The 21,145-nt window shown below is 46.9% G+C and overlaps 1 protein-coding gene across 6 annotated transcripts in view; it reads left to right on the top strand.

The window, feature by feature from the left end:
* Nucleotides 1–21,145, top strand: part of LUZP1 (leucine zipper protein 1) — a 78,073-nt gene that overhangs the window by 35,329 nt on the left and 21,599 nt on the right. Inside the window, exon 1 of one of the 6 annotated variants that reach the window (XM_037498429.2) lies at nt 13,830–14,201. The exons of the other annotated variants lie outside the window; for them this stretch is intronic. The gene's annotated coding sequence lies outside the window, so the exon portion shown is untranslated. Of the gene's footprint in view, nt 1–13,829; nt 14,202–21,145 lie in introns of those variants that run through there. 6 annotated transcript variants of the gene reach the window in all.

The raw sequence follows: 21,145 nt of genomic DNA, 5'->3' as shown, positions 1-21,145 counted from the left end.
GTGGGTGTCTCCCTGGCTGGGAATCCAACCCGTGCTGTGGAGGCTGCAGACAGCTTCACAGCGCTGCGCTTAGCCTGCTGCATCACCGGGGAGGCCCTTAGGAAGTTTTTTCTTTTTCCAACGATATATTTATTTATGCATACAAGAACTGGGTTGTAAGCCAGTGGTAGGGGTGTGTGTGTGTGTGAGAGGATTCACCAGAGAGAATGGGGAGCAAAACAGGCAGATCTACTGAAATACACTGCTGAGGGGAGCAGTGGGTGAGACAGGAGAGGTCTGCTGCTCCATGTGAGTTTCTCCCTGGCTGGCTGGGGATCGAACTCATGCTGCAGTGGCTGGCGATAGCTTGATGGCGCTGTCTTTAATCGCTGTGCTACCGGGGAGGCACTTATGAATTTTTTAAATTTTTTTTTTGTGGGACCCTTGCTGGTTGCTGGGGAACGAACTGGCGCTGCAGAGGCTGTGGGCAACCTCGCAGCCCAGTGCTCAACTGCTGCGCCACCAGGGGAGGCCCTTATGAAGTTTTCATAGTCATTATCAAATTTGGATTTTTAGATGGGAAGGCAGGTATATTTATCACAGTTTTATACTGAAACATAACTGAAATTTAGCTGAAACTTGAACTCAGATTTGACTTCATGCCCTACCTTTTAGTATGCTAAGCAGCATGGCTTTTGAGATTTCACTGGCTTTATATTCACATTCCCATAGTAATAAATGAGGTTGTGATAGGTTCCATTTCAGAATAAACCCAGTATTTTTTTTTAAACTGAGGAGGCTGTATTTTCCATTCTCTTTATTATGCAAATAGAGTTGAGTGTGCTGGAGTTTTTGTCTTTAAAACAAAAGTTGGAACTAAAGAATTTGATCCCAGACAGATTCTTGGGTTTGGATTAAAGGATCCCAAACCCTCCTGGATTCAGCAAACATTTATCAAATGTTTTCTGTGTGCCAGGTCTAGTGCAGGGGCTAGAAGATGGGGCTGGGCTGGGCCTTATGAATTAAGGCATTAAGGTGAAAAAAATGAGAATTTGAAGTCCAGTAAACTTGAATTCAGTTTCCACCGGGCTCCTTTTTTATAGTTGCAGATTATTTAACTTCTTGGAGCTTCAGTTTTCTAATCTGTAATATGGGGAGACTAATACCTACTTGTAGGATAGTTTTGAGGATTAGAGCAATGAACATAAAGCACTTAGTGGAGTATGTGCTTATTTACAAGACATTGCTGTCCTAAGTGAAAGACTAAAGTGTGCAGTGAGAGTTAACTGATCTTGACAGAGTGTTTGGCTGACCTAATGCAGATTAGAGTGAAGTGATCTTGGTTGCCAACATATTACGCTCTGCTTTTGTTGAAACTTGCCACTCTCACACTGGTGTTTGCCAGCATTGTTTTGACTTCTCAGTAGAATCCAAATCATTCTATGGAGTATGTCATTTGGAAACATCTGCAGGTTGGACCTTTAAACCTCTGTTGCAGTTCAGTTGGGGGGAACAATCTCATGTCACCAGGCGTAGTGGATGTCAGGTGGCCTAGTGACTCTGTGCTCGCACCTGATCCAGTTTTCCTGAACAATGTAGCCACCAAAAAGAAGCATTGCCACCCAGGATGAGAGGCTCCATAACCAGTGAGTATCACTGAAATGGTGCTTTATTCATTTACAAACATTTATTGGGCACCCATTCTATGACAGGCGCAGTTCTGGGTGCTAGGAATACAGAGCTTGGGAGAGCTAGGAATAATGGAGCTTGCATTCCGGTGTGGGAGGGTATAAATTAATATAACGGATAAGGAGTCTCAAGTAATACTCATTGCCATGATGAGAAATAAAACAGAAGAAGCAAGCAGCAAGAGAAGGGGTGCTTATTTCTAGATAGGTATTTCCTTGAAGGATAAAAAAGATGCCTCTGAGGGGTAATGAGCAGAGCCCAGTGAGCGATGCTCAGGAGGACTCCAGGCTGCGTGTGTGCTTTATTTATTTATTTGTTTGTTTGTTTGTTTGTTTGTGGCAGAATTAGCATATAGTCCAGAGTTGCAGAGGGTGAGAGGATTTACCAGAGACACATTGGCGAGCACGACAGGCAGATCCAATGAAACACAAGGCTGAAACACATGGACCACAGGGGCCAGTGACCTCGGTTGCCTCAGGGTGCTGCTCACCATCAAGGACAGCAAGGTCACTCCTCACCCCTCTCATTTCTCGCTGGACTCTCTCTTGCCTTTTCACCGTCAGCTACATTCTGTGAAGCCCCTGAAAGGAGGAGGCTGAATGTGCTACACAGATTGATGCAGCGGGTGAGACAGGAGAGGTCTGCTGTGCCATATGGGTCAGCCCGCTGGCCAGGATTGAACTCAGGCCGTAGTGGTGATAGCACTGAGACCTAACCCCTAGGCCACCAGGGAGGCCTCCCAAGCCTCTCCAGTGTTTTAATAACATTGAGAAGAGTTTTGGCATAAGGAGTGAAGGTAGCACTGATTTCAGAAGTTGCCATAGGAGGGGGAAGGCAGGGTTACTTGGTTAAGTGATTGAAAGCAGCCCGTGTTGGCTTTTAGAAGCGTCTACTGAAGGAAAAGGGTACATCTGGTCCTAGTTGAAAATCGGCCTGCATTCCATCCTTGGGGCACATGCTACTAGTTACACCACTCCAGAAGAGGTACACTTAGGTGTCCAGGAGATGGAATGATTGTTTTTCTCCCACAGTATTTCAAAAGGTATATTCTTAGAACTCTATATGAGAATACCCTTGTAGCTCTGGGAATGCCACGACAGAGCCAATGAATCAGAATATTGGAGGATTGAGCCTGGGAATCTGCAATTTTAACTAGTACCCAGGCAATTCCATGTCCATATTGAGGTTTGAAAATTACTGTTTGTAATCTTGTTGATAGAAATCATCTTTATCCCAGGCTTAGTGGGTGGGCAGGCAGCTACCTGCTTATTTAAGATTCATTACTTTTCATAATTTACATTGGAGCTTGCATTTCCTTTTGCATTGATGTTAATTCTTGGCTTTAATTGTTGGTCTAGTGTAGCCTCCATGGTAAGTTGTGTTGATGAGACAGCAGAAAATGAAACTCTTGTCCTTTTTGCTATATGATTTTGCATTTAAAAAATTTGAATATCTTATTTCCATTAGAAAACTATTATGCGATAAAATTTTGATCCACTTTCTCTTCCTTTACCTTTGTCATTCAAACTTGAATGATTTTACCCAAGTAAAAGCAGAAACATGTATCACATATGAGAACTAAATATTTCACATCATTAAATTAATAGGATTTAACTGAGTCACGTATGCTCTTTATTGCATATCAGGAGTAGTAACTCATCTTTCCTGCATGTTATTTTCCTTTATTGAACGATGTGTTGAACATATCTTTCCCCACACCCAGTAACTGGCACTGATTCTCTCATCTTCAACTTCCTTTTTTTTTTTTTTTAAGATTTATTTTATTTATTTATGCATACAAGAGCTGGGGTGTAGGCCAGAGGTGGGGGCAGTGGAAGGATTCACCAGAGACAGAGTGGGGAGCAGAACAGGTGGATTGACTGAAGTACACTGCTGAGGGGAGCAGAGGGCGAGAAGAGAGGTCTGCCGCACCATCTGGGTAGCTCCTTGGCCAGGGATTGAACTCACATTGCAGTGGCTGCCGATAGTTTCATAGTGCTGAGACTTAACCCCTTGCAACAACAGGGAGGCCCAAGGTTTTAATTTTAAACATTAAAATTCCAGACGAAAGAACAGTGGGCCCCCTCAGCCACATTGCTGTGAGTGGTCTCGGGACAGCCACTGCTCCATCTCCACACAGCTTCCTTTGGGCCAAGCAGCAACTGGTAAGCATCTTGTGCAGGAGAATTATTCGTGAAGTGCTGTTTGTAGATTTCGCTGACAGCGTGGAAGTCTTTTCTGTCAGCCAGGATAATGGCTGTTTTCACCACAGGAGTGAATCCACAGCCTGCAGCTTTCAGAGTTTCACCCATGTTTGTGAGAGCCTGTTTGGCTCTTGCCGCCCCTTCTGGCCCACGCTTTCCACTTGAAGGGTGCAAACCCATGTGTGCTGTCCACAGACACCACTGGACCACAGGGGCCAGTGACCTCGGTTGCCTCAGGGTGCTGCTCACCATCAAGGACAGCAAGGTCACTCCTCACACCTCTCGCTTCTCGTTGGACTCTCTCTTGCCTTTTCACCATCAGCCACATCCTGCGTAGCCTCTGAAAGGAGGAGGCTGAATGGGCTACACAGATTGATGTGCTAGCTTACGTTCAGTACTTTTTTGTTTTCTGTTAATTCAAAACTCCAGGGTTAAGGTTCCTCCCCTCACTGATAGGTCTTTAAATCACTAACGTGCAAAATGCTAAATGAAAGAACAAAGAGAATGAGGATATTGAGAAAGCGCTTAATATATTTAGTAGCACACTCAGGAGTCAGTATGATTTCAGGGGAGGGGGTGGACATACCGGCAGTGGCAAATGTAAACTGTCTGCAGATGGTCAGACCAGAGCCTTAAAGGCGTCATAGCTGACATTCTCCTGGACGCACTGTGAAGAAAGGATGCATTTCTCCCCATTGTTTCATTTTAGTGGCACCTCTGATGTTCATTGTCAGGTCCTGGGAAGACAAGTGGCTGGAAATGTATCTGCCAGACCATCTCTAGATGTGAGGCTTTCGTATCACATGTTTTCAAGCTGTTGATGGCCGCTACTTGCCTGCAGCAACCATCCTCTTAGAACTTGAAAGGGCCTTGGAATGAGCGCTTCATTGTACTGTGAAAGAAACCGTGATTTAGAGACACGGAGGCTGGACACTGGGTTCTACAATGTGAAGTCGTAGCGTGGCTTCCTGCAGTGGCGTCATCTTGAGTCATCTTTTTAAAATGTGCCCCTCCCCCCCCCAAAGGATGTTATCTGCTCAAGGGCTCTTGTAGTCATTCCAACTTAGTAGTTGACTGGTTTTGACTTTGTCCAGTGATTCGGAGGCCCCATTAGAGTGTGAGTAGAAATTTCTGTCTTTTTAGTAGAAATTGTATCAGTGTAAATCTCTTGACATGGAGGCCCCCGGGGAGCGGTCGCTGGTCCTGAGTCACTGCAGAGCAGCCTAGGAGGAAAATCTCCACGTGTGCGTATTGTTCTCCTCCCTTTTTCCTTAGCCTCCTCACTCCCAGGAGCGAGTCCTGCGAAGAGGCGCGTGCTTCTAGGTCTAGGGTTCAGCCGTCTTCCAGCTTCCATCACTTCTCTTTGGGCCTTACCTCCCCCGCGTTTAGAAGGAAAGGCTGCACTGGGTAGTTGCTTCCCAGGTAGTTTAGTTTTCCAGCTCTGACTCTGGCTTCATGAGGCCTGGGAGGTGCTGATCTGGGTGGGGCAGAGGGCATGGCGCTGGTCACGGTGCTCCTTGGGCCATCTCAGGCTCAACTTCATGTTTCTGAGTGTGGATTTATAGGTAAGCCAGCTCTTTGGTTTGTTTTGTTTTAAAGAGTCAGTTAAAAATATGAGTGAGCGAAGAAAAACAGACTTGGAGCTGGAGAGCTCTGTTACCATGTATCCCGAGTGAGGGGGGGTGGGGAGGAGCAAGCGCTTTGTTAGGTCCGCCCAGGGTGGCATGGTCTTGGGGCTTTCTTGACGCTGTTGTAAGAACAGGGGGCGAAGTTCAAAGTGCATAGTTCTGTTCTGCCTTTGGAAAGGAATGTGGGTTACCCCAGGGCCCTGGAGGAGGGAGACCACTGAGGCAGGGTGTTCTCGCTTCCTCAGAACTCCCACGCCCAGGGCTATGATTGGAGCTTTTCACCCAGTTCCCTGTGACTAGCAAATCTGCAGCTGAGGACTGACTTGTTTGCCTTGGATTGCTGGGGTTTGTTCCCTCCAACAACACTGCAGGCCAGGGCGGCCTAAGTTCTTGTAGGATACACAGAACTCTTTGGATGGCTGTGCAGTGAGGGGGGAAAGGTGGATTCTGGCTACTGGAAACCATTCTCCCTCATGTTCAGTTCTCAGTGGGTGGGGTTGCTGCCATTCCTGCCTGAATGAAAAGCTCTAACTGGCTTCCTGAGCATGCCCTGTCTTGTCCGTCATTTTTTCTTAGCTTTTCATCATTCGTTGCTGTAGCTCAGCCCATTTTCTGGTTGTGTCTCCACACAAGGGAGGAGCCTTGAGGCTTGGTGCATGTTTGTATTTTGGAAAGAGATATTAAAAGCTTGACTTTGGAAAGGGGTTGGGGTCTCTCACCGTGTTCCCAGGATTAGGGTGAGGAGTGGGGAGGTGGGGGTGTTGGGAGATATGGAGGCAGTAATACATTCTAGACTAGATGAAGGGTTGGAACATTGGGTTGCTGACAGGACGGAAATACTTGAGGAATGCTCCCGATTTGATAAATAAGGTTATTTTCAGTTTACAGAAAGGGTAGTTTCATCAGCATTGTGGAATCTCTCAGTCGTGTTTGTAACCTACACTAATCGGCTTAGGCTGTGCCAGAAAAGTGTCAGGTGGCATGCTAGGTCCCTCCTAACTTTTATCACTGCCTGGCTTAACCCCTGTCGTCCACCCGCCTCAGGGCCTTGATAGAGGGGCGTCCTGGGAGGGGGAGGGTTGCTGCTGGTGGTGGAGATGCTCATGAGGAGAATCTTTGTGTTCTGCCGTGGCGTGTGCCCTGCCGTGGCATGTGCCTGTGGCTGTAGGTCTCTGCTCTAGTGTAACGGGGTGCTCGAATCCAATATCCCCTGCGGGACCCCAAGTATCACTTTGGGTGGAACTACCTTAGGATCTGATTTGCTGTTTTTCCATTCAACTTGGTATTTTCCCCCCACCTTTCTTGGGTATTTTATTCCGCCTTCAGAGGACTTTAGTGCGTTTAAACTGACTTTCATCATGCACCCAGCACACTTTTCTCGAGCATCCACTCAGATGTGTGTCTGGCATCACTGTAGGTATGGCGTGTCCTTTGGTATTTCTTTCTTAGAGCTCTAGATTTTATATATTATTCTGTTGAATGCCAACTTGTTTATTCAAGTATTTTATTTTTTAAATCGGGGAAAGATATTTTATATAAATTACTGGGTCAGAAAAGAATGTGTAGTGGTCCAGTTTTGGACGGGGTAGAGATGCTTTTTTACAGGAGATGAATCTTCCTAGCTGGAAGATGTGACATTTGTCCTAGAGGAATTTACAGTGGTATGGGGGAAACAATACGTTACAGGACAAAGAAAGGGGCACCCCAGAACCCCCAAACCTGCACACTCTAAATAGGTTCTGCCATCCGCTGCATCAAGATAAAGTATATAAGCCCTTTAATGGAAAGGAATTTTAATACAGTTAGTGTATAACAAATCCCCAGATTTGTCTAGCTTTTTCTGACCCTTTTTTATGGGGACCACCACCAAGTTCCTGAAGAAAACATGGAAATATATGCAAACTGAATCAACCATGCCTGCTGAGCTCCCTGAGTGCTGAGAGCTGTTCCGGTCAGTGGGGTTTGCCGCTCCCTGCTGGAGCAAGTTTTGTTCTTATTTCTCTAGCTTTATACACAGGATGCTAGTCAGCAGCTTTGTGTAGCAGTTTGCAGTCTTGTGGACTTTTCTTCCTGGGCTGGTCTGCCTTTTTTGCTTAAATCTGTAAAAATTATTTGTATAATTGATTCTCATGGTGATGAGAAAAACTTCAAGAGGTGGTCAGCTCAGCACAGCAGTAGCTGATGATCTATGTCATCTGTGGAGAGGCCGGAGCTGTGGAGGTGGTGATATTCTTGTTTCATCGGGCACTGGAGAAAGAGGTGTCACATGGAAGCCCTCACTAAGTTGCCTTCCATTTGCCTCAAGTTAGCAAATTACTTAAAATATGAACCTCAGCTTCCTTATCATATAAAATGGATTTGATAGTACCTCACAGAGTTGTCGTGAGGATTAACTGTCAGTATGGGAGTGAAAACACTTTGAACTATAAAGTAATGTACATGCATCAAATATCATTCAGAGGTACATTATTTAGGGAATAGGAGTCCTGGATTTGAGGCCTCTGATTGGGCTGTCTCTAGGGAGCCTTCCTGATTATGGGTACCCAGAATCTCGACTTGCTTTTGTTGTCAATAAGGAAAATAATATCCAATGCTGTTTAAAAGGAGGGTCCATGCGGTACATGAAATCATTCTTCTAAGTCGACAGAGGATATCTGTACATATAACTGTGTGTAGACATAGGCACTCCTCATAATTTTCAGTTCTTTAGCCACTGAACGTTCACTGAGCTATTTGCCATGTGCCAAATTCTATGCATGTGCTGAGTTCCGAGGAGAAATATATAATCCTGCCCTTTTATGGGCTCAAAGTTTGGTAGGGGAGATAAACAAGTGGATAATTATAATACAGAACCTAAGTGCTGTGCTAGAGGTAAATCTACGGTCTTTCAAAAGGGCCTGTTCCTACTTGATTCCTCTCAATGTCCTCTCCACTTTGTTTAAAAGCTGTTAAGAGATCTTAGGTTCAGGAGAAATGAGGTAGTTTGCCAAAGGTCAGGCCCACGGCTAGTCAGTAATGAAGCTAGCATTAAAACTTGAGCTGCTGTTCACGTCTCTTCCAGCTGTGTTTTTTTTTTTTTTTAAATATAGACGCATGTTTTATTTATTTATTTGTTTGTTTGTTTGTTTGTTTGTTTGTTTGTTTACACATGCACTGGGTACAGTCAGAGGCGCGGGAGGGTGAGAGAATTCACCAGAGCCAGAGCTGGGGCAGAGCAGGCAGAAGGACCCAAGTACACTGCTGAGGGGAGCCGCGGGTGGCAGGAGAGGTCTGCGTGCCATGTGGGACCCTCCTCCGGTGGCCGGGGAGCAGCCGGGGATCGAACCGGCGCCATAGAGGCCACGGGCAGCTTCGCAACCCAGCGCTCAACCGCTGCGCCACCAGGGAGGCCCTCCAGCTGTGTTCTTAGGCTTAGTTCCACCAGCGTTGGCCTCAACTTTCTTCCCTCATCCAAGATCCTTTACTTTTTTTAAAGAGACACCTGTTCACTGCTTCTCATTTTTTAAGCTTTTGTTTTTCATTTTTTAAAGATTTATTTATTTGTGCATATAAGACTTGGGGTCTAGGCCAGAGGTACAGGGGTGTGGGGGTGGGTGAGAGGATACATCAGAGACAGAGCTGGGAGCAGAACAGGTGGATCTACTGAAATGCACTGCTGAGGGGAGCAGCGGGCAAGTCAGGAGAGGTCTGCTGTGCCATGTGGTTAGCTCCCTGGCCGGGGATCAAACTTGTCGCAGATAGCTTGATAGTGCTGAGATTTACCCCCTGCACCACCAGGGATGCCCCAAGCTTTTGTTTTATTGCCTTGCCTCACAGTTACTATTGCAGTGGAAGTAGGAAGACCTGGAGGGCTTAGGTTTGCATTTGTGGCGGTAGAAGAGTGGTTTTTAGCATTGGCTACGCATTAGAATTCCATCCAGAGCTTTTAGAAAATACTGATATCTAAGATTTTGATGTGTTCATTATTTAGATATAGCTACAGTAAAATACACAAAGCTTTCTACAGATAAAAATTCTGTAGTCATGTAAAGACTGCTGGCATTAGCTCAAGACACAGAACATTTCCAGAATTGCAGAAGACTCCCTCCGGCTTATCATTGCTACCGGCTGCCCAAGGAACCTCTTACTCTGGTTTATCCCCATTGATGAGTTTTGTCTATTCTTGAATTTCATAGAAATAGAATCAGACAGTGTGTTCTTTGGAGTCTAGCTTGTTTGGTCCGATGTCCTGTCTGAGTGTTCCTCCACGTTGGGTGGAGCAGTGTGGGATGTGGCTGCGGCGGGCGAGGGGCACCTGGAAGTGTGAGGATGCGCTAGTTTCTGTTGATCTGTCCCAGTTTTACTTTAGTGTGTGAACTTATTGTTGAGTAGGAACTTCAAAGGTTTGCTATTTAACCTAAGAGTCAGTGACTCTGATAAGAAGAAGCAGATAAGATTTTTTTCCCCTGTTTCTTACAAAACTGTAGATAGGAGATATTTTTTTATTTAGCTGAACAAAATTGGAAATTGGAAAATAGGTCATTCACAGCAATCAAGGTACTTGAGGCTTAATAAAAGAAAACTTTAAGGGATTAAGAAGTCTGTACACAGCCTGGAGAGGAAATATTAAAATACCTTCGTGTCTCCAAAGGCAGGCAGGCCATAGACAGTGCGGTGGGGGGGAGCTCCTGCACTAGGGGGCTGGGGGGAACTCCTCCTAGCTTGGGCCAAGCGCCTTCTAGCAATCAGCCACCACATCACTGCGTTCTCTTTACCTCCTAGGGCTTAAAATAATCTTAAGTAACTCAGCAGATGTAAGTGCTCAGTAGAGTTTTTGTGAGAAAGTGATTGGTCACTGGCATGGGCAGACGTGGTTTCTCCAGTTCAGAAATGGGGGGAAGGTTAGTTGTTACAAACAGAGAATTGGAGTTAACATTGGGGTCTTCGATCTTCAGGAGCAGAAGGGCCTGCAGACTCTTGGGTTTTGCTCACTCCTCACCCCTTTCTTAAGCTTTTTGTTGTAGAAAATTTTAAATTTATACAAAAGGAAACTTGATAATGAAGTCCCATCTACCCAAGGACTGTAGAGGTCATCAGGTCTAGTGGGGTTGTCACCTTTTTGGGGACATGGAGCTATTTAGTCAGAGAAGATAAGGATCAGCTGGGTCAGCTAAGATACGGAAATTAAGTGAAATTAGAATGAGGGTATAAGTTTTTTCAGCTGCCAGAGATTTGAGTTGGAAATAGGTCGCCTTGGGTCATAGAATAGGGTCCTTGCCAGCACTGAGACTTTCCCAGTGAAGCTTAACACCTGAACTGGCCAGAGGCAGACTCTGTGACTGCTGTGTGCCTCTGACATAGCAGGGACTGTTTATAGTGTGCAGGCTATGCTCTTATCGTTTCTTTTGATCCTCTTAACCTTGTAGGCAAGGCAAGTTCATTTCTGTTTTACAAATGTGGAAATGCCCTTTGTACTGTCCAGGATGTGTGTGTGTGTGTGTGTGTGTGTGTGTGTGTGTGTGTGTGTGTAAAAGTGCTGTTCTGTTTTGTTTTGAATACTGAAGACATTGACGTGAGACTTGCTGACAAGTGTGACCCACTAAAAAAAAGAACCAGATAAAAGAGACACAGTCATAGCTACAATAAGGTACTGGGAGGAGAGTGGGGAGATGCCGAGAACCTGGCAGGTGCCGGGCTCTTTCTTCTGACTGAGCCTCCCTGCCCGTTCAGTTGCTGATTGGTTACGTCACTGACCTCATCTATCTTAGTACTTTGCTGGAACTGGGCAGGTTAAATAGCTTAAGGTTCCTTTCCCAGGGATTTTCTGGTACACTTAGGGAAAGAGAAACTAAATTAAAACAACAACTGTGTGTGCGTGCATGTGCATGTGTCTATGTGTATAAATAATAACTATATATAGTTGTGCTGGGTGGTTTAGTCAGAATGGTGATGAGAAAAAAATTAAATTAACATTTATGGAATATGTCTTATGCCACAGCTTACGTGCTTAGGCACTTAATGTATATTTTCATATAATCCTTATTGTAGACCTATGAAGTTTAGATACTATGATCTCTGTATACACTTGAAAAAAACAGGAGATTGTGAAGTTTAATCGCCTAAACAACGGATACATGACTGAGTTGTAGTGGAATACAGATTCCCTGACTTCTAAGACCACGTGTCTGTTTCTTTATAGTATGTTGCTGGACAGCAGGTGGGGTGAGAGGGAGAGTGGAAGAGAGACAAAGGCTAGTTCTCTGGAGACTGTAAAATGGGGAAAAAGAAAAAACCCTTGTGCTGGGAGTGAAAATAATACCCACCCCTTGTATCCCCAGGGTGCTTGGAAATTGAAATGGCAGCAGAAAACTTTTTCTTGCCAGACCCCCCTGGTGTGTACGGTCTGGCATTCTGCTCCTGTCAGCACCAAGGAAGATGTATAGAAGGACGTTTTTATCTTCCATGGCATAAGGGGAAAGAGATGTGTGCATTAAACACAAAACTTCTAGGCTGATACTCTGGGCGTTTAGGAATGCATCCAAGCAAAGTGTGAGGGGGAAAAGGTTTTTGAAACTTGTGTGTGACTTGCAGCTGGTACATGTGTGTTCTGGGATCCCTCCCCCTTCGCACAAATGCTGACAGAGCAATCTTCCTCAACCCTACGTTCTCTTTAATCTGTCACCTTCACTTTCAAATAGTCAAACTTCTCTAAAGAGCTGTATATTCACTGCCTTCCCCACTCAGCCTGCTCCGGGCTGGCTTCCCCCTACATTTTTGTGTCACGCCCCTTACTAAGGTCACGCATGTCCTCCATGAAGCTGAATTTAGCAGACATTTTTGTCTTTAATTTTCTCAAAGCTGACACTATTGACCACTCCTTTCTTCTGGAAACTCTTCTCTGTTGTTTTTGCATGCTCATCCTCCATCTTACAGCTGTTCAGTGCCCCTCTCCCCCAAGCCGCCCTCACCTGCTGCCTAGGCTTCAGCAATTACACTTCTCTGCACGTGATTTGTAGATGTATGTTCCCAGCCCAGGCTGCTCCTCTGGGCTATTCCTGGGCTCTGTTCTAGGCACTGGGATATAGTGAGGCGCTAGACAGAGGTGGGGGTCAGGGTTGGGGTTAAGAGACAAGCAGTAAATAATCAGGAAACACCCGGCTAAGTGTTAAGGTGAGTGTAAACCAGCACGCTGTGTTGGAGGGTGAGAGCTGCTTTCGGCTCGCTGGTCAAGGCTTTACACAGGTGGTAAAGTCGGGAAGTGTGATATTCTGGAACCAAAGGAGAAAGTGTTTCAACAAAGAAAGAGCAGGTGTGTGTGTTAAATGACCAGAGAATTTGGCATATTGAGTCCTTGGACGCTGGTGAAGGGTTGTGGTGGAGTGCTGAGGGTTGAAGCCTGGTTGGAGTGAGGTGAGGAGGGGCAAGGAAATGAAGGGAACAGGTGACTCTTTCAAGAGGCGCTGCTGTGGAGAGAAGCAGCATCTGGGGACTGGGGTAGCTGGAAGGAGGTGTGAGATCAAGAGCTTAGTAGTGTTGTGTTTCTGGTTTTTGAAGGTGGGAAATTTCTAGAAATGTCATCTCTGGATCAACCTGGGAACCTGTTAGAAATACAGACTCTCAGCCCCCACCCCAGACCTACTGGAGCAGACTCTTCATTGTGGTGGGATCCCCGCTGATTTGTGAACATATTCAAGTCTGAGAAGCTCTGTGCTGGGGGAGGGCTTCTCAGTGTGGACGGTGCGGGCCCCTGCTGTGCTTTTTACATGGTACCGCAGTATATGATGCAGACACCCCTTCCTCCACGTGCGGTCACCAGCCCTTGTGAGGGGCTGCAGCTCATACCCCGGAATGCTGACCCTTGATTGCTGTTTGTGCAGGGCATGTCTGTGAACCAGCACATAAAGTGTGTGGACCCCACTATGAGTAGCACCGTTCTGGAGCATGTTTGCGTGCTAAGGGCATGAGCCTGTAAAGAGGGAAGAATGATGTAAGAGGGAATTCATACTGCATGTGAAACAAGAGGGCACTGGACGCACAATCAGGGGGAAAGGGGGTACTTCCTACACCGACAAAGCCTCTTCATTCTGACAGCAGGAAGACAACGCTAGTGTTGTTGGCTTTGGTGTTAGGGAGATGATCTTTGTTGCTTCTTGGCGGCATAGATGTGCGCTGACGGAGGCTGGAGGTTACTGAAAGAGAAAAAGTTGGGCAAGAGTCATTTTGGAGACTAGTGTGCCTGTGAGGGGAGGGGAGGGGGATTCTGGCCATGTCAGGGGCCAGTTAGAAATTTGTGGTGGTGAGTTGAAATGTCATCAGTGTGTTTGCATTTTCTCTGGAGACACCAGCATATCATTTCGCTGCTTTGGTTTATGCTTGGAGGGGTGGGGTGGCCAATTTGACTTAACTGAGTTTGAAGCTTTACATGGAAGGGGTCTGCAGCCAAGTGAATTGGTCAGGCTTTTACACCCTTGGCCTCTGTGGCTTCACCCACGGTCTTGAATGCAGAAAGCAGTTGAGAGCGTGGGCCTGGGGCACGCATGCCCGATTGTGGACACCTGGAGTATGCTGTGGGCATGCGTAAGTGTGCACGCCTGAGCCTGGAGACCGAGGCTATAAGGGCTGCATCACACGGAAATGGCTAGGGCGGAAGGGCTACAAGAGGACGAGTGACTACAGAGAGGCAGAACCACAAGATGACGCCAGAGAGAGCCCGAAGAGAAGGGTAAAGATGGGGTGAGGGGCCCCTGAGAGGTCCGCCAGCCTCTGGCCTCCCTGCCTTGGCAGTCTGCGGCCTTGCCCCACGACAGCCGGCGTAGAAAGAGCAGTAAAGGCTGAAAAAGCCACTGAGGGCTCTGCCCTCGTCTGCCCGAATTGATAGAGCCCCTGCCCTGTGCTTGCTGGCGCAAGAGGGTCATATAATTCTGATAAATGACTTGACCACTCTCCGCTTTCATAAGACGCGGGTGAAGAGAGATGAGCGTACATACTTCAGAGATTGTTTTAAGGGTCACGTGTAGGACGGTGCCTGGTGCCTAGTAAGTGCCTGCATTCGTCCGTGTTGTCATTGCCGTCATTTCCCCTGGGCCACGCAATTCGCTTGACAGCATTCGCACCTCTTTCCACCTGCTGTCCAGACTGAAGCCAGTTCATCCTGAAGCACACCTTTGAGATGTGCGCAGTTAGCCCCACTTTATACTTAAATGATTCCTGTAGTTCAAAGACCCAAATCCTTAATTCGGCCTCCAAGGGCCTGGTGGCGTGCAGCCTCCACGACTTTCTGGCCCCCTCGCACCTGTGCATGCTTGTTCTCCCATCTTAGATCACACAGAGAAGCTGCCTCAGTCTCCCCGTGCTCCTGCTTGCAACCTCCTCACTGCTCGAGGGAGCCTCCTGGACCTCCTCAAGCATGTCAGCTTCTGTTAATCGTGTTTCCTCTAGTTTTTATTTGATAGTTGATTCTTAAAATACTTGTTTTTCTGGTGCACTATATAGTAGATGCCACGAGGGCGGGGCTGCTCACTTTCATCCCCAGTGCTCAGCGCTTGTCGCAGCGGCCACTATTTGAATAAATGAGTGAATGGAAGATCGAGCAAACTACCATCCACCTCACGTGGGTTTGTGGGGCTGTGGATTAGGATTGGCTTTCTGAAGGGTGCGAAGTGAGAGATAATTTCTTTGAAGTGAGCAGGGGTGGGGTATAATGGACCAGGAGAAAGCGAAATTGGGGGCAGAAATGCCAACTGGGAATCTACTTAGTGACTAGCTCTTATCAGCTGCCATATCAGTCATGTGACTTTGAACCTTTCTTTCTTCCTCATTGATAAAGTAAACATGGTGGTATTTACTTGATTGTGTTAGATAATAAATTAGGTAACGAAAGCACTTTCGGTTCCTTTTTCTTAGGGTAGTTGCTGTGACTTGGTGTTTGTGGCTTTTGCCATGTGGTCCCGTGGCACTGATCACACACTCCTGGAGGTGAGAGGGAGCCAGTGTGCTCTTCTCATTCAGCCAGCTTTCGTGAAGCAGGTGAACAGCTGACAATTTCATTAATGTGCTTCAACTGCTAAACAGACGTGGGCTAATTGCAAGGAAGCCTGGTCTCAATTATAGACTGCTTGTTAGGAGAGGCAGCAGCAGAGCCAGGTGGCGGTCCTTGAGGACATGCTTTTAAATAGACACCCTAATCATCAGCAGGTCTCATCAATTGCTTATTAATGAGTGCTTCCAAAGTGGTTGGAAGTTCTTAAATCCTTTCTTCCCAATTCCAGATCTTGTTTATACTCTCAGCACTTCGTTAGGTAAGCTTTCTTTGGTAAGGTTAAAAAAACAAAAAAAAACACACAAAGCCCTCGGAGGTGGATTATCGGATTCTTATTCTGTCTCTGACCAGCTTCTTAAAAGGTCCCAAGTGTCTTAGTCTGTTTGCTCATCTGCCACAGAGGTCAGAGATCTGCTTCCTCATTCCAGGAGAGAAAGCTATCCTGGGAGAATTAACAGAAATTCATTATTCTAGCAACCCTCCATCATCAATGTGTATAAAGCTCTATTAAAAAATTTAAGAATTGATGACAAAATTTTAAAAATCCATTCTATAAAAAATTTGAATAATTGTGTAATCCTGAGAACGTCTAATGAGTCAGATGCCTTGGCAGGCCCCCACTACTGCCTTTAGGGCCTGTTGTATGTCATTTCTTCAAGGGCAGGGGGAGAGCGGATAAGGACAGGACGTCACACATCTTGACCTTAGATAACATTTCATCTGACCTTTTTGTTTAACTTACTTGTCTGAGGTCCAACAGCAGGTTAGTGGCAGGACTCCTCTCCAGGGTTCTTTACACGTAGAGGGCCTGACTTCCTGCCCTGTTTCCCACCTGGGCAGGGAAGCGCACTGGCTCCGGGGTCTCTTCCCTGTGGGCAGGCAGCGTGGGAAGGAAGGGGGTGAGGAAAGGTAGGTGTAGGGTGAATGAAGTTATCAGGCTTTTTTCTGCCCTCCTGCCGTGTGGATGCCCCGGGCTGAGGGGTGTGGGTTCGGGCTTCATGCACCTGTAATTATGGACACCTGGGCCCCATGAGCTGGCTAAAAGGATGGCATCACTCTGAGGCTGGTCTGTGGCCACAGGAGGACCACTCTGAGGTGAGACCACGAGACTGCATGAGGCCGGGAATGCCAGAGAGGGGCCAGAGAATAAACACAAAGAATTGTGGGGGTTGGGAGGCTCTGTTGCCTCTTGGTCCCTTGTGCTTGCCTCCCTGCCTTGTGTGCCTGTGTACCTGGTTCCCTGAGAGCATTAAAGACCTGTAAAAATCCACCGAGGGATCCAGGACTCTCCTTTATCCTTGTGCCCGAATCCACAGTGAGGCTGCCCTGTGCTTGCTGGCACAGGGTGTACAGACATCGGCCTCCTCTGCAGCTTGTTTTTCCTCTGCTGTTACCTAGAGTGCCTTGAGCTGCAACACGAGGTGGCTCCAGTGTGGGGAGCATGTCCGTGGTGGCTCCTGGGCCGGCTCTTGTGCCAACCAAGTGCCATCTAGTGCCGATTGCTGGCACTGCAGCCCCAGCCCACTAAGGGGCTCGCCCCATCCTGACAGCGCCTGTTTACCAGGTTGGCTTCTGGGTAAAGAGACTGCTCAGGGCAGAACAAAACATTCAAATTCCTCCTGACTCTTTTCCTGCAGAGGCCTGAATGCCAGCTCAGAGATAAAGGGGACACAGTAGAGCTCTAGACTGAAGATGGGACTTGGATGTTGTGAACATCTCATCCAACTCTTTTTTTTTTTTTTGAAGATTTATTTATACAAGAACCGGGTACAGGCCAGATACGTAGGAGGGTGAGAGGATTCACCAGAGACAGAGCGGGGAACAGAACAGGCAGACTGACAAAATACATCGCTGAGGGGAGCAGCGGGTGAGACGGGAGAGGTCTGCTGCGCCATGTGGGATTCTCGGCAGCCGGCCGGGATCGAACCGATGCTGCAGAGGCTGTGGACAGCTCCACAGCGCGGTGCTCAACCGCCTGCGCCACCAGGGAGGCCCCTTATCCAACTCTTTCTTTCCGCCGTCACACTTTCTTTGCTCACACCTGGAAGCCCTCAGGAGGTTAACGAGGGGTGGCTGAGGTGAAGGTAATGGTTTTTCTGTGCTCCTGGTCATTTTTTGATGTTAGTTTTTCTGGTAACAGAAAACAACCAGTGTGTACACTTAGGTGAAGGGCCCGAGGGTGGTTTTTCCAGCAACTGCACATGGCCCAGAGATACTTCAGTTGGGTCCTTTCTCCTGATCTGCCTTCAAGCTTCATCGGCTCATCTCTGTCATCTCCATTCTGTTCTTAAGTCCATTCAGTGGATTTTTTTTTTTAATTTCAGAAGCCTTTCTCTTCTAAAATGGCCACTATAAAACTTTTTTCAGTTTTTGTTTAGTGGTAGTAGCTGCTGTAACAGCTTTATCTCTGTCCTGGTCATCGCTGCTGATTGTCTTCTCCCTTGCAAATGGGTTTAGTTTTTCTAGGTTTTTTTTTTTTTTTTTCCCCATTTCAAAAGGACAGGTTTATTAGGAAAAGGAGAAAGAAAAACAGGCACCTGCATAGTCACAGGCGGGCAGGAGAGCTGCCTGGTTCTTCCACTTCTTAAGGTAACTCGGTTTGTGTTCTGGATGTGTCTGCGTGGACGTGTCGTGTTGGGAAGCTCTGGTTTCTGTGGTGTGGTGTATTTTTTTCCTCCGGCGGGCATTTACCTTGATTAGACTCAAAACTGCAAACTGAATTTCATCTGCAGTGGGTGGCATTTCAAATCTCAGTCCAGTTATTTTGTCCTCAGGTGAGGTCCTTGGGTCCTGCTCTGTGTATGTGGCTCAGGGCGCAGCGTGCGACGGGGCTGCTTCCACACAGGGCCTGACTGCCTTTCTCTGACTCTCTTTGGCCTATTTCCTATCACCCGCGACAGCTCTGCTCTGTTTTCTGGCTCCTTAGTACACAAAGCCTAGGGGTTTGCTTTTTAACTTGAATTTCAGCTGGACGGGTCTCAGATCAAAGCTCCCAAACTGAGAAATTCATCCCATACGAGTTCCTTCTTCCAGTGTTGAGCTTTTCTCTCCAAAATCCACTAGTGCTTGTTCACTTCAGATAGTCATTTTTTTCTAATTTATCCAGAGTTTATAGTTACTGATGGGGCGGTCTAGGAAACAGAATTCCTTATGAGCATTCTTACCTGTCGTCAGAGTGTTTTGGGAATAAAGATGAGGCCTGTTTAAGAGAGTTTCAGTCTTTCCCAGTCAAATGAGGATGGACTGATACATTTTCTCAGTGTGACTTGTTAATTATTCCATGTGGACTCAGGCACATTAACTTGCTTTGCCACCTTGGGGAAGCCTCTGTCCTCTGGAAATCATTTTCTCTCTCCATGATCTGTAAGACCTTTCATCTCTGCTTCTGCACATACACACACACGTGCACACGCACACGCACACACACTCACCCTCACCACCAACAGTAGAAGCACCACCAACAAGAAGAAGCATAAGAGGTGCCTGAGGGTTCATGTGGGAGCATGTGTCAGGGTACAAGCTCTCTGAGCAGGCGGCACTGAAGGTTTGAGGATATTTACAGTCAGCCTCTTGTTTCTGGGGGCAGAGGGCCAGTCCCCTGAGGATGCAAGAAGTAAATGACATTCAGGAGTAAAGGAAAGAAGTCATTTGCCACTTGCCTTCCACTCCTTAGAAATAATGAGAGAATGTAGACAGAGAAAACAAATCAGGATCATATGGAGTTCCTGTTTGTTAGATTTTTGGCAGTGCTTTCCATCCTGTTTTGAAGAGAAAAGCCCTCTGGGTCTTAGTGGTATGTCAGAAAACTTGGCTTTAGGTTAGGGTGCTGGGTGGCAGCTTTCAGCTATTAGGCCTGCAGAGACCTTGGTGGAGAGAAATCAGATGTATGTGGCCATTTTTTGATTTCTTGGAGTTAAGAACTTTTGATGTAGATCGGGCTGTAGGCTCTGCAGAGGCAGGGATGTGGCGGGGTGTAGGCGGGGCATGTGTAGAAGAGGAGGAGGCAGGTGGCAGGCTGGGGCAGGCCAGAAAGTCTGTGGGCCAGTCCTGATGCCGTTGGAACAGTAATTACTCCTCTTCTACGTCCATGAACTCTTCTTGCAAAATGGGGGCTTAGGGGTTAGGGAGAAGGTAACTCCTCAGACCCACTCCGGCCGTCCCTCGAGGGCTGCCCGGACACAGATCTGTTTTTTGTCTACTTCTCCAGCTTTTCTCTTTAGGTATCATTGGCTTGAGGTTTTACGCCCTCATCCTTTTTTAAGCCATTAAATAAAAACAACCCGTATTTTGTTACTTCTGTCTTAATTCTGACTTTCTGGCTCTCTGGGAGGACACCAGCAGGGATGGATTCTGTTGTGTATATGTTGTGAGGTGTGCAATCAGATTAAAGGGACCAGCAGCCTTGGAAGGGGTTCACACGGTGGTCTCCCGGATATGTGAGGGCGTCGTGGGGCGGGGCGGGCTGTCGTGCTCAGAGGGGCAGTTTGAGTGTCAGGCCATGTACTGAAGCTTCAGGCCTGCCACTGGCCGGGGCGCCGTCTGTCCACTGTTCCTCAGGACTAGCCTGGGCAGAGCCCGGCCCGACCTCCCAGCTCCTGTCAGCCTCTCCAGTGGGAGGGGTCATAGCCGGTGGATGAGGAGGCTTTAGCTCTCAGAGGCTACTCCTTAGAGTCAGAGGGTAAATTTGCAGACAGAGAAGCTCTGTTTTTAGTTTTACTTGATAGTTGGGTGGCTCAGGACCAAAGCCCTTTTGAGGATCAAGTCTAGAAGGAGCGCTTGTGGGTGAGCATGGTGGAGACCTTTGTAGATAGACTCGGGTTTAAATCTTTGTGCCACTTCGCCAGATCTAAGAACGTGGACATGTCACTCGACTGCTTGAAATTTACATTCTCTAAAAGGGGGCAATATTGTTGTGTTACTGTCTCCTGTAAATATCTCCTGGAATGTGGTAGGTGCTCCACAGATGTTTGGGTTTCTTTCTTACCCATCTTCCAGAACATCTTATTTTTAGTAGAATCCCGGCATTAGCCCTAGGCAACTGTGTGACTCACCCTTTCCAAGCTTGCATTTCCTTCCTTAAAATGCATTTAACTAGTTGGTTCCTGGGATCTTACCAGTTGTGATATCGCGAATCTTGGGTCTGTTAATTTAAAGAAAGACAGTGCTGGAAGGGATTATGCTCGGTGAAATAAGCCGTCAAGAAAAAGAAAAATATTGGATGGTTTCACTTAATAGGAATAATGTAGAGGAAACAAATAAGGGATCAGGGAAAAAAAGTAATTATAATAAATTAAAAAATCAAAATCAGTAGGCAACTATAACTCAGAGACACTCTACAGGGAGGAGGAGGGAGAAAGATCCCAACAGGGAGGGGAGGCGCACAAGGGGCTATGGCAGTGGGACACAGGTGACTTTCATGGGGACTGCACCTGAGAGGAGAAAGCATATATTATGCAAAAATGAAGAATGATGTAAAATATATAGAAAAGAAAAAAAAGAAAGACAATGTCTTCTACCCCGAGGCCATATCACCAGGTAGGAGAAAGGAAGTCTGGCGTCCAACTGCTCTTCTCCCTGGGGGAGGGAGAGAGCGGCTTCCTCTGCACTCAGACCCTGCCTGCCTCTCT

Source organism: Talpa occidentalis, unplaced genomic scaffold (genome assembly GCF_014898055.3).
Source record: "Talpa occidentalis isolate TD23 unplaced genomic scaffold, MPIMG_talOcc4v2.1 talOcc4.9, whole genome shotgun sequence".
Taxonomy (NCBI): Eukaryota; Metazoa; Chordata; class Mammalia; order Eulipotyphla; family Talpidae; genus Talpa; species Talpa occidentalis.
Note: the sequence above shows the minus strand (reverse complement) of the source record. Positions and strands in the feature narration are given on the sequence as shown.